At 37.9% G+C, this 14,281-nt stretch overlaps 1 protein-coding gene across 2 annotated transcripts in view; it reads left to right on the top strand.

Moving 5' to 3' along the window:
- Positions 1-8,326: 8,326 nt before the first annotated feature.
- Positions 8,327-14,281, top strand: part of LOC126092459 (NF-kappa-B inhibitor-interacting Ras-like protein 2) — a 63,786-nt gene continuing 57,831 nt past the window's right edge. The window contains exon 1 of one of the 2 annotated variants that reach the window (XM_049908060.1): positions 8,327-8,459. The gene's annotated coding sequence lies outside the window, so the exon portion shown is untranslated. Of the gene's footprint in view, positions 8,460-9,081; positions 9,217-14,281 lie in introns of those variants that run through there. The other variant, XM_049908061.1, reaches the window with a different exon arrangement.

Genomic DNA, 14,281 nt, shown 5'->3' with positions numbered 1-14,281 from the left:
TGTTCTTCAAACAACCGATGGAAGTGGCACATTTTCCTGTATGTAGCTGCACTCTTTTTTTTTTTTTTTTTAAAAAAACGTTACTAAGTGAAAACTATAAAGTGACATGTGGACCCATAGTTCTGATTGGTACCATTCAGCAGCAGTTTTGAGATTTCCCGCCATAGTGGTTTGGAGGTGTTTGTTGCATACTGTGTAGCATGCTATTCGCCAATGTTGATTGCATAGTCGCTGAGCTATGCTGTCGCTGTGGTGTGTTATTGCCGCATTTCGATCTCGATTGTTTCAAATATGAATGATGAGACGAATGTTTGACATACCAATTTAAACAGAAATATCAGTATTGATAGCACAAAAGTGTTTAACTGATCATTATCTCGGTTGTACACATTGTTGTTTTGTGGAAGCTAGAGACCACAGGTTTGTGTTGCCTACTCGAGGCATAGCTTATTTCACACCACACTGCTCACTGCATCTCATCCCACAGCAACCACTGAGCGCTCTCCCATTCACCGCAATCCCTGCTCACAACACACCAAGTAACAGTTCACGAGTAGTAACCTCACCATCTCGGAGGAAATATTGTTGCTTGACGTGAGAGTTAAGAGCAGTGAAATTCAGATGGAGACGAAAGAGGGAGAGACATTACTGTCAGATTTACCGCATTCAAATACCGCGCAAAACACTTATTGCCGGCAAACTGATATTTTACAAAAATCAGATCATTTAAACAGATTGTGGGCAAAGGGTTTGCAATATCGACTCATAAAGACATGGTAATAGAATGATCGATCGCGTTCGAGCACCCCTGTCCTAGACCATTCGTGATATGTACTTCGTCCACACCCTAAAACGTTGACATTTCTAGGCTCACAAACCAGGGGTATACCAAATTCCCTGCCAGTGAAGCGAAGCATTACATGGGGAAACTATATGCGTATTAGAAGATTGATGCTGTGAACACAGAGGCCACACTGTTTTATGCCAGACCACCAGATCAGCTATAATCGACCACAGTATATAAAATTGTTCCTAAACGAATAAGATTCGTACACTGAGGATGCCCTACCAACTTAATTATTTATATAGACAGTTCATAAATTCGAGGAACCGAGAATGTCAACGATTTTTTCCAGCAACCAACATTGATTTTGGCAAAATATCCATCTCACAGATTCAAAGACTTTTGAGAATATTTTAATTTCAAGTTTGAAATCAGATAAAAAATAAAAAAAGAATGTTTTAAGTCTCATATAATTATAAATTAATAATTTTCTGGCATTTTTCCTGTGCTTGTACTGCGAACTCTCTCTTCTTGCCAAATTTCATGATTCCACATCAAGGTGAAGTACCCTGTAGGTTTTAATGAGTGAGTTTGAGAGTATCAAAATATATAACATAAATGGTTGTATCTTTTGATAGTATTGACTTAGAAGCTTCACTGTTTTACATCGCCTTAAGGGTCCATAGACCTTAATATGTGACATAAATTTTAATTCGACATGTCTACCCATTCCTGAGAAAAAGAGGTCTTCACAGATTGACCACAGAGACGAACTGATAACAAACGAAAACAATTTTTTTTGTGTAACATAATTTCAAATTAACAAGTTTATGATTTTTTTGTTTTTAGTGTGAAATCTTATTTCTTGACAAATTCATGATTCAACGCCAAGGGAAGTGCCCTGTAGGTTTTGAGGAGTGAGTTTGTGAGTATCAAAATGTGTTACATAAATGAGCATATCTTTTGAATGCATTGACTTAGAAGCTTCACTTTTTTACATAACCAAGGGATAACAGACCTTAATATTTAATATAAATTTCACCTTGATGCGTCTATCGTTTCCTGAAGGAAAGAAGGCCTAAGAGGTAGTCAGAATGACAGACAGTCAAATAACAAATGACAGTTTCTTTGGGAAGGGGTTGATATAATTACAAATTAACAACCTATAAGATTTTGTTACCTCATTTGTACAGTGAAACCTTGCTTCTTGGGAAATTTCGTGATTCTAGATGTATGGAAAGTACCTTATAGGTTTTGATGAGTGACTTTACGACTATTAAAATATGTTACATAAATGGCCATATATTTTGATTGCTTTGTCTTAGAAGCTTCACTTTTTTTCATTGTGGAGGGACTGTAGCCCTTAATATGTGACATAAATTTCACTTTGATACTTCAACCTGTTCCTGAGAAAACGGGTGCTGAAACGTTAGACAGACAGATGGACAACAGAGTGATCATATGACTGTTCCATTTTTACTGATTGAGGTAGGGAACCCTAAAAACTGGTCGTACCATGGATTACAACAATGCCCAAATACTTAGACAATCTTCCTCCTTCTGAGATTGCATGATTAACGAGGCCATTCAAATTAGGGTTCAAGATGGCATAATTAATAAAGGTAGCAGCCTGCAACAGAGTCAGGAGTGGAACCTTGCACTGTGCCAAGAAAAAGAAATCGTTCCTATACACTGAGGTTCACAACAGACAACGATAGCACGAACACTAAAGACCACAGTTTGGAGCAGGGCGGTGATAGCCTTGCCACCACCACTATCCACTGTGGTGACCCTACGGTTAGTAGTAGGAACGGAGTGGTGCAGGAGTGTAACATCCAACATATATGGGACAAAGTCAGGAGCAGAGCAGCAGTCTTCAGGAATGATGGCAACGAATCTGAGTGCCGAAACATCATGGAATAACTATGACCTGACCCATCTGGACACACGAGAGTTCTACAAACCTCACTTGACCATTCCACCAGCAGAACATCTGTCTGAACACAGCCAATAATGTACACAATGCTACAGCAACCCATTACACTTTGAGTGTTTTCGCTCCTTAACTAAAATTGTAGCAATTAGAGTTAAATTGCTTTATACACAGTTTGTTTATATACATCAAGTATGTAATAGAAAAATAAAATTTTCTATTTAAAAAATTCTGTCTCATTGCTGTAACTCTCTAGAAAATAACTAAATAAATTATGTTCATAACTTGAATATAAAAGTATTAGCTGGATAAATATTTATTTCCCTTATTATTATGCAAATTGGGGAAAAATCCACCTTACCCAGGCACATTTGGCAGGGCAGACGGAGCTGAACTGTCTGTCTCACCCGTGACTGTGCCTATTCATACGTTGTTAAAGGATTGTAAATAATATTACAAGTTCATATTTGTTTCTGTTACATGTGCGCAAGTATCTTTGATGCAAAGTTAATATTTGATGTATTTGTTCTTTGTATTAGACATCTGTGAAGTTTTTGAAAAAATATATAGTTGTTCTGTTGTTGATCTTACGTTAAGTTCTGGCACTTTAATAAATCTTTTCGCAATCATTTGGAGGTATATATATATCCTAACATGGTAGCAGAGCGTGGTTGAGATTAGGATTGATTTGATATATAATTGAGACGTGTTTCATAGTGTCAGAATCGACTAACTCAATCAGACGGCTTGTGACGCAATCACCCTTTTTGAAGACAGTTTACGAAGTTATTCGACGTGTTTGTAAGGGTAAACAGAAAATAAGGGCAAAACATCATGACTGAAGAAAATCAACACAGTGAAAAATTAAATGGCGAAGAAAATTGGGTTACGTGGTGTATTCTCATGAAGGCTGTCTTGAAATGTGACGCTGTTTATGATGTTGTATGCAGATCTTTTGTGAAACCGAAAACACACGTTGAAGATTATGTAACGAAATTAAGTGCTTGGACGAATGCAAATTCAAAAGCGAAGAAAATTCTTGTTTTGACACTAGAAACAAAACCGCTACTTCTTGTAGCTACATGTGAGACTACAAACGACGTTTGGAATAAATTACACCAGATTTATGATATTCAGTCTGCTGAAAATATCGACTTGTTGCGACATAAATTTCACAATATCGAATGGGAGTGGTCAGGTGGTATGCAAGGTCATTTAGCAAAATTTGACTAAGTACAAATATGGATGTCTATGCTAATTAAACCAATTGAGGAATCTGATATGTGTGCACATTTGCTTCAGACACTGCCAAAAGAATTTAATCACATTTGCATAACTTGGCGTGATCTACCACAAGCTGACAAAACATGGCACAAACTACAGAAAAGGTGTTTGAATTATGAGCTGCGAATTCAAGACAGAAGAAACAAATGTAGCTGCTGCAACGTTTTCAAGAACCAAGGGAAGTGTATCTACACAACGACGAAGCAAAATTAAATTGGGTAATGTACAAAAGGTGCAAAATTGAAGCAACCGCAATGTGAACAAATGTTTTTCATGTCGTAAGATTGGACACATTTCGAAAGATTGAAAATAGGGCATACTGTGTTTTAATTGCAAAAGCAAAGGTCATATCTCCAGTATCTGTCCTAGTGGTTGTGATGGTTCTGCAATGTTATCAGCCGTGAAAACATTGTCACGAGTAATTCTAGAATAAACTTTGCTTAAAGTATGTAATTTACCTACAAATGTAGATGTATCAGAATGTGACAAGTGGTATATTGATAGTGGTGCGACACATTACGTTACAAATCGTCAAGACTGGTATGCCAGAATGAGATTTTCACTCTGCAGCGGAGTGTGCGCTGATATGAAACTTCCTGGCAGATTAAAACTGTGTGCCAGACCGACACTCGAACTCAGGACCTTTGCCTTTCGCAGGCAAGTGCAACTGTGTGCCGGACCGAGAGTCGAACTCGGGTTTTAATCTGCCAGGAAGTTTCAAGACTGGTATGTTTTATACACTCCTTTTGATGTACCACAGAAAATGGACGGTGCTAAAAATAATGTGCATATCGAAGCATTTGGGAGTGGATGTATTGATGTTGAAACTTTTAATGGAAGTGAGTGGACCAGACGATATTTTGAAGATGTGTGGTATTGTCCAGATGGTGCTTGTAATTTATTTTCTGTCAAAGAGGCCAGAGAAAATGGTATTGATCAAAGTATCAAAAATGATGGTAAAATATGGTCATTTTATAGAGACAATATTACAATTGCTATTGCTCTATCTAAAAGCAAGAATGAACTTTATCACTTAACAGTCAAAGCGATTAAGCAAGAAAAGTCCTGTGTAGTAAAGGAAGCTTCTGATACTATTGAATTGTGGCGTGTAAGATTTGAGCACCAGAACAAACAACATGTACAATCATTTTTGACTGCTCATGATATCACTGTAAGGTTAGACAACGAATTATGTGAAGGTTTTATGCTAGGTAAACATCATAGGCTAGTTTTTGGTTCATGAGTTGACAAGTCAACTAGCCCATGTGAATTAATCTTCGCTGATGTCTGTGGTCCAATGGGAGAAAACGATTTAGCTGGCCATCGATATTTTCTTGTTTTTAAAGATGACTTGTCAAGCTTCAGAGTGACATCTCTTTTATGGAAAACAGATGAGGTAAAGGAGAAGTTGCCAATATTTATTGAGATGATGAAAACACAACCTCAATGTACCATTGATGAATTGCAGACTGATGGTGGCAAGGAGTTTGAGAATAACGATGTGAGAAGATATGCTGAGTCAATTGGATTGAAACATTCTTTGACTGTGCCATATACACCCCAGCAAAATGGAATTGCTGAGCGTGAAAACAGGATTATCTGCGAAATGGTACGTTCATGGCTTCAGTCAGCGAAGCTTATTCCAAAAGCTTTACGGTGAGAAGCTGTACTTGCAGCTACTCATACTTTGAACCAAACTGGGCCAACGAAGTTAAAGGAAAGACACCAATAGAATTATTTTTTGAGAAGGAAGAGTCAGTTTAATCATCTAAAAGTATTTGGGACAGAATGTTTTGTCTGGATTCCAGCGCAGTAATGAAGAAAGTTTGATGCCAAATCTCTGACAGGTTATATAGTTGGTAATGATGACTGTGGCTATCGTGTATACCTTCCAGATATGCATTCAGTTATTGTTAGCCGAGATGTAAAATTCAACGATGTAATACTGAAGCAATCATTGAAGAGGGATGTTGCTAAATTAGGTGACATATCTACTATGAATGATACAGTAATATCTGATTCTAATGATGACGAAATATCAAAAGAAAATATTACAAGACTGGATCATCAAGATCATGTAGAATCGACTGAAAATGCAGATGGTCATCTAGTTTTGAGGGAAAGACAAACAATTAGAATTCCGATACATTATCTAGATGAACCTGAGCGACCCAAGATGATGATGCTCAGAGAAGTTCCAAGGAACTATGACTAAGCATTGAAATCCTCACATGTAGAAAATTGGAAAGCTGCAATGGATGAAGAAATGGACTCACATCAAAAGGTTGGTACTTGGAAATTAGTTTATTTACCAGCTGGAAGGAAGGCTATTAGAAATCGGTGGGTGTTTTCAATTAAATTAAATAATAACAATGACATTGTACAGCGCAAAGCAAGGCTACTTGCAAAAGGGTTTAGCCAAAGGCCAGGGGTTGATTTTTCGAAAACTTTCAGTCCTATGGTTGGGTTTGAAACTCTGAGAGCCCTCTTGTGTGTTGCTGTTGTAAGAAATTGGAACATCAAACAATTTGACATTAAAACATCATTCTTGAATGGTGAACTGGAGGAAGAAATTTACACGGAACAGCCACAAGGTTATGATGATGGCACAGGCCGTGTTTGCAGATTGCTTTGAAGCTTATATGGACTGAAGCAAGCAGCAAAATGTTGGTATGAGTGTTTAAAGTTATACCTTAAGAAATCAAATTTGTTGGAGAGTAGTGCTGATCCTTGTATGTATTTTAATGAAAATTTAATCGTTTTATTTCATATGGATGATGGATTGATAATGGGACGTGTTGAAACAGTTCATAATTACACAAAAAAATTTCATGAAGGGTTTGATATGGTAGTAGGTGAAGTGGATTGTTATCTTGGCTTGCAAGTCCAAAGATTTAATGATTGTATGAAGATTAATCAGACTACATATGTGTTAGCCAAGTATCATATGACTGATGCAAAGCCAAGTGAGCCTGGATGGATTCCTGGTAATTCACCACCAGCTATTGATATCGACACTTACCGAAAAATTATAGGCCGTCTCACATATTCAACATTGGGGACACGTCCAGATCTAGCTTATGCTGTAATAGTTGCTTCAAGAGCACAAGATTCGCGTACCGAAGCACACCTAAAATTAATTAAACGAATTCTTCGCTATTTGAAGGGTACAATAAACGATGGAATTCAGTTTAGGAAAACGAGCAATTCTGCCATAGAAGGTTATAGCGATGCTGATTATGCAGGTGAAAAATTGACTCGGCGTTCAAGAAGTGGAGTTTTAATGAAGATTTGTGGTGGACCAGTAATGTGAAAAGTAGCCTACAGAAATGTGTCGCACAATCATCCATGGAAGCTGAATTTCTTGCTGCCAGTGAGGCTAGTAAATCTTCTGCATGGCTTGATCTTTTATTGAAAGAAATTGACAATGTTGAAAAGAGTTCAATTCCTACTTTACGCATTGACATTCAGAGTGCTATTAAATATATCAAAGGCACAGGATTCTGTCAACGCTCTGAGCATATTAAAACACGCTATCAGTATGTACGACAGTTAGTCAATGAGAAGAAGATCAATATCGAGTATGTTCCAGCATAAGATCAGACAGCTGACTAAGGGCTTATTAGCAAAGAAGCTATCAAGAATGAAAACTTTGATTGGGATGGAAGTAAGTAATGAAAATAAAGATTGAGTTAAATTCTTGATTTGGTGATGAAATATGAACTTGCGGGAGAGTGTTAAAGGATTGTAAATAATATTACAAGTTCATATTTGTTTCTGTTACAGGGGCGCAAGTATCTTTGATGCAAAGTTAATGTTTGATGTATTTGTTCTTTGTATTAGAGATCTGTGAAGTTTTTAAAAAATATATATATAATTGTTCTGTTGTTGACCTTACGTTAAGTTCTGGCCCTTTAATAAATTTTTGCGCAATCATTTAGAGGTTGGATATATATATACATATTAACATAGATAAATACCATATATTTAATAGTATTTTGATAAAATCATGAGTATTATTCTAAATGAATGGTGGGCTCCATGTGGTTACCAAGTTGTGCTGGGACAGTAAACCATAAAATTACCAAATAAGCAGCAACCAGTCGCAAAATCATGTTTTATCCATTTACTTTTGTCGCAAAATTATGTTTTATTTATTCACTTTTGAAAAAGTGAATAAATGAAACATGATTTTGCGACTGGTTGCTGCTTATTTAGTAATTATTCTAAATATTAAAATAAATATTAAAAAAGTATCCAGTCCAAAGACTATCTTTCTCCAACGTTGAAAAAAAGATGAGCAAGTGATGCGACCATGGAGGTAAGAATGCGACTATCGATACTACTATGTTTACAATTGCAATTGTTTGGTTCTATGTTTATACTTCGTAGGTGAAAATTAGATGTTATGTTTTGTGTTTGCTGATGTGGCATTCGAGAAGCAGTGATAATTGAAAGGTAATTTGTCAGTGTGTTAAGTGAATGAGCGTGAAGTGTGAATAGAGCTTAAGTTGATTAACATATGTTATTTAATACATTACAAACAGTTGCTGAAATCCTCTTACAGTTGACATGCGAATTACCTACAACGAAATTAACACGTAATTAATATTGTTTGAGTAGACGAGATGTTTAAAGCCCACCGAATGCGTTGCTGCAGTGCTTTAGTTTTTACGTGTCAGTGTGACGGAGTACGTAGTAAATAGCAAAATGTCATTTGGATTTCCAAATTCGTTCAAAGATGGGCGCTTCCGCGGAGTTTTAGCGAAACACAGGATATTCTTACATGGTATCAACTCCAACAATTTTGTTTGATGCTTGCTTGAGTCCATACACTTTACAACACACTTTATCTGCTGTGTAGAAGAGCACGTATTCCTGTCTATTTTTGTTCTTTCCTTCGATTCGCTTGTTATTTCTTTTTAAAATCGTAATATTTAGGATTCAGTTTGTTTCTTTGTAAGCGAACTTTATTTATTCAAACAGTAATGTGGTAAATTCTGTTGACAACATGGGACGACTGGACCTCCCTATACCGTATGATGGGTACGCTGTGTGACGTAATAGTGTATCTTGTGACGTCAGAAGTACGCAGACAGGAGTGGTACAGAACACTGACCATTTTTTTTCTCTTGTATACTGTTTCATGGACCGTAGGTTGTGGTGACAGAATCATCTGTAGTAGCGTAATCCGATGTATAGGTGTGGTTGTAAGGTCAGTATTTGGTCGTGAGTTGGGGAAGCCACCTAATGTCAATACGAAATCAAAGTTGCAGTGACGTCCCTATCTGTAATATAACCCGGGCCTTAAGAGTAGTTAAAAGATGAAAGTTCGGTAGTGAGTTGGCAAAGCGGTATCTGCAATGTGAATTTGCAATGAGACTACAACCATCTTATAAACAGATAAAATGGCTTAGAGTATTCAGTGAAAAGCTATGCTGTATCGGATACTTCGGCTCCTTAAAGCAGAGCATTTCAGAAAGAGGGGATAACTTGTAGCTGGTGCCTTTGTTATTCAGTAAAGTGAAGCAAGAAAGCTAAAATCCACTGTTATTGTTTGAAATATACTGTATAGCTTTAAAAACCTTAAAACATCATTGCTCTATGGGGGCAGTTTGCACTCAGCCCACTATTTTGTCATTTACACCAATTTACTGACTTTAAACTCACAATTGGTTCGAATATGTCGCCATTGGTTGATAAATAGGTCTACAGCCAGGACAGTGTGGTCTTCTTGAAGTCCCCCCACACACTTCTTCTTTCTCAGAATGTTACAATGATGGTGAAAATTTTTGTTTGGTGCCTCAAATTTAAAGTGAAAATTGACACTAAAAACAAAAAAATCGTCATCTGCCCACAAGAAGCCACTGTATAGTGTGTGGCAGAGGGTACCTCATACTGTTACTAGTCATTTCCTTTCCTGTTCCACTTATAAATAGAATGAGGGAAGAATGAATATGTGTATGTCTCTGTACGAGCCCTAATTTGTCTTATCTTTGGGGCCCTTATGCAAAATGTATGCAATTGCGGTAAACCTTTTCTGCAAACAGCTTCATATGCCTTTTCTCTGTTTGGAAAGATGTTAGCGGCAGCTTGCTGGATAGTAGTGACCTTCTAGCAACACACTTAACAGAAATATCTGCATTCAGTAATTATCATCTCACTTTGAGAAATCGTCGATTGTTACACACCAGGCACCTAAAAACTTTTAATTTCCTTGTAGCGAATAGAAGCATAACAACATTTATTCATAAGCTTTCTGTTGGTATACATCTCCAGGCCTCATGAAATGCTGCAGTGCCTCTGCTGGGAAGATAAAAATGATTGTGTGGTGGTATTACATTTTGTTCACTAAACATAAATGAAGTTTTTTAAGTAAAACTTGCCATATCTCTGATTGTTTTATTTCTGAGGAGGCACAATCCATAGAAGTTAAAATGTCCATATGAAAATAGAGCCTTGCTGGTGTTAGTACTGAATGTTTTGAAATCTATACATAAACCCCCTAAACTTTACTTAGGTCAGTTACTAAAAGTAGTTAACAGTTATGGTGTTCAGTGTTATTATGTCACAACAAATTAATGTGGTTGCTAAGCACATCCCAATTTAAGGCACATTCCACTAGGAAACTAAATTCTCTTTCCGCAGTAACATTTTGTTAGGAGTGGTTTAAATAATTTTTGAGATTTTACAAAATGTTAATTACATCTCTTCTGGACCTTGGACAGTGTCACTTAATAATTCATCACCACCATCCATACTAGCTGTATTTGCCACCTTATACCATTGTGAAGTACAACTAGCAAATAGAGCCGTTCATAAGAGTCCAGTCTACAATGTCCTAGCTGAAGTGGGAGTACCATCTTTCAGTTTACAGTGCCAGAAGTTCCTCTTCAGCTATAAGATCGCATTCAGTCATGTGCCTGAATGCCATTGTTATTGCACTTTCAAAACCAAAGAATCAGAGTGCTCATGAATCACCTCCAAACAGGCAATCATCCTCGGCATGGCTTTAGGGCTGCTGGTCTGAATGCACACAATCACATCACAGACAAGAGTCTGTGTGGTATAAGGTGGCCAATGCACAGTGACCAATTTTCATCCAAAGCACTGGGTGAGTTGTTTTGTGTGTTCGGAAGGGGAGGCTGCCATTGTTCGCTGGCTTTTGGCTGGTCAGCGATGACAGAATTGAGGTGCATGCTTTGCAGTCTTTCTCAAGCGATTTTACAGAAACTATTCATTCATTTTTGCATTACTTATAGCGTTATGTGTTAGCTTCATGATGACATGCCCATCATTTCGTTAATGGTCACAGCTATTGTGATATTTGCATTTAAGTTAAATAAGACACTGCCTGAAATTTGGCAAAATTTGCTACTGTAAGATAGGGTTCCCTATGATTTTGTGTTTTGTGCATATTACGTAATATGTTGCTGCATATGAAATTTAGCTAACATATTGAATTTTTCTTTAGATATAGGTGGAGGTCTCCATCTGTAACCAATTTTGAGAAAATTGAGCTGATGCGGCATACTCAATTGTGATCACATACACCTTTCTGCCTCCAAAGCGTAGCGGTAGTGTTTCCGCCTACCACACAGGGGGCCCAGGTTCGATTCCCAGCGGGGGCTTTGTGTTGTGTGTCCTTCATCGTCATTTTCATCATCATTGACTTGCGAGTCACCGAAGTGGTGTCAACTAAAAGGAACTTGCAATACGGCGGCCGAACTCCCCCGCATGGGGCCTCCTGGCCAACAATGCCGTATGCTCATTTCATTTCATATCACACACCAGCAATAAATGGTTTCAAGTATCAAAATGAGAGTTTGGCGAATGATAGCATGCAAAGAGGAGAGTATTTTGCCACACAGTTAATATGCAAATTTTCATTCCCTAATGTGTTATACTAGTAACTACAGACTTTTGCAGTGAAAGAAGGTAATGTTTAGTGTCCATTGATGTAGTGGATTTTGGAACAACACAAATGAAGACATTACACTTTTATTTTTGTACCAAGGAGGTGCTTTTTCATAAACTGTTGGTCTTACTGTTCTTCAGTTCCTTACTTAATAAGCCCCTGCTTCATAATTCTCTTGCATTTGTGTCTGCACAACATGTTAGTGAGATGACATTTTGTAAACTCTACTGTGTTTTGGCAAAAGAAGCAAATTTTAACAAGGCAACAAGAGAGATGTAAGTTTTACTCAAAATTCGCCACTCATGGCATTTCTCTCAAAGCTACAAATGGTTAACAAGCCAGGTGAAATTAAGTCACTGTTTTTTTTGCACTTTCAATGGATACTAACCAAAGCAGAGGTAACAGTAGATTTTATTGAATGTTTGCTATGCAAGTGTGGGTGTGGAGTGTCTCCACTTAATATTTACAAAAAATATGAACATAAGATTCAGTTTAGAATGGCACTTCCCCTCGAGCAGTCAGTGTTTCTCCTACAGTGCTTGCTTGCAACCCCCACCACCACCGCTCTCTCCATGCATGCCCTGCTGACTGCACAAATACCGGCCATGTTATTTTGCGTGAACTCTATCTGTAGTGTTTCCTCAACCCAACTGTATTGACTGACTTGCTCCATAACTCCACCAAAACTAAGGGCCCTGTCGTTTACCCACAAATATTTTACTTGGACCTTTAGGGCTGTTACAATGTTGTAATTGTATGCATAGAGGGCTTCGAAGTTAATGTGTGTGTCAATTATATCTGTATATAAACCTAAGTGGTCTCAAACAAGACTCTCCCAAATGTTGCAGTATTTTGATGCCAAATTGACAGCTCAATCTAAGAATTCTGTAACACAGTGAAACTTCTCGAGTTTAGAGATTTATCATTTGTGGTGACTTCTTGAGTGGACTACAGGCAAGAGACCAATGTTAGTCATGCTACTCACTGATCTCAGAATATTCATGACTTTTTATGTGACCTTCACAGAGAAGGATTTTCATCGTCACTTTCCTTTGGACGTCAAACCATTTGGGTTTGCCAGACAATGTATGTGCTGAAAAACTATCCAAAGATACAACAGAAATATTAGAGCTGGAAATCCCAAATACTTAGCTATGGTCACATCTGCAGTACCATATTCTGAAGGCTTGAGACATGAAATGGCAAACTATTGCATACCATGACAAACTCCCAAACTTTCAAAGATGATAAGAACTGGTGGAATTTGACCTGAACCTTTTGAAAGACGCTCTCCTTGTGCCACCTTTGAATTGACCGCACCAACTCATCAAAAAACTCGTCCTGTGGCTGGGGGACCCTTCCAAGTGTGTTTGAAGAGCACACGTGACAATGTTAACGTATCATTTCTTGCTGCATCAATTCAGGTTAAAACCTTGAGCTTTTGAAGACTTCCATGATTTTCATTGTCAAGAGCAACTGATGCCAGTTGCTCCTGATGATGATGGTGATGGAAGTCATCAATAGCTCAATGTTTTATCCTGAATTGACATGGTGAGAAGTCTGAGAATGTTTTATACAAAAGTGCTGTTGCGAAAGACTTCATCATGATACAGTACCTGTTGACCGTGTTTCATACTTTATGTGAGAGAGTAGTTGTCATTCCCTTCTTCACCAGTTTAGGGATTGAGCACTGAAGAAGTACCTTTCACTGCAGTTCTGTGTCTGGTGACCTTCAGCTATGTTCTTTTTTTTAACCAAAGACCTTCTTACACCTCTTATCAGTCTAAACACAATCAAGTCTTTCATCCTTTTGCCATATTGCACAGAATTTTTTTTCTCACTCCCCCATGCAGTGTGGGGGACTAGAATAGACATGTGGTTATTCCTTGCCTGTCATGAGAGGCAAATAAAAGGATTTTTTAGACCTAGTGGTGCTTTTACATTGACAACTTGACCATTACTAAGACACTCACAAATTTTAGCTTAGTTCATGATCAGTCCCCTCAACCTTTTTGATATAGTTATTTGTGGTTCAGTTTAAGGTCCTAGCTCCACTTTTCTCAGTTTCACAAAAGTTTAAACTGTTTGGTGAAGGACACCTTGCACAGTGCACAATCTATCCATTGTGGGTTGTTCTCTTCTGAACCTGCTATTAGAGTGGATTTATGTTCACATATGAAATCCAGTGCAACAGCCAAGCCAATCTGTTGATGGGTGAGGGGAGGGGATGGTCGCCATGCACCCTCATGGTTTGACAGTGCAGGGATCGCACTGCTGTTGCCTGAGCTGTAACCTCCCCACTTCTGCTGCCAAGTAGGTGCCTGTACAGTTGGTGGTGGTTTTATGTACGGGTCTCTCAACA

The sequence above is a fragment of the Schistocerca cancellata genome, chromosome 7 (genome assembly GCF_023864275.1).
Source record: "Schistocerca cancellata isolate TAMUIC-IGC-003103 chromosome 7, iqSchCanc2.1, whole genome shotgun sequence".
Classification (NCBI taxonomy): Eukaryota; Metazoa; Arthropoda; class Insecta; order Orthoptera; family Acrididae; genus Schistocerca; species Schistocerca cancellata.
The sequence above is the reverse complement of the archived record's forward strand: the minus strand, read 5'-3'. Positions and strand labels throughout refer to the sequence as shown.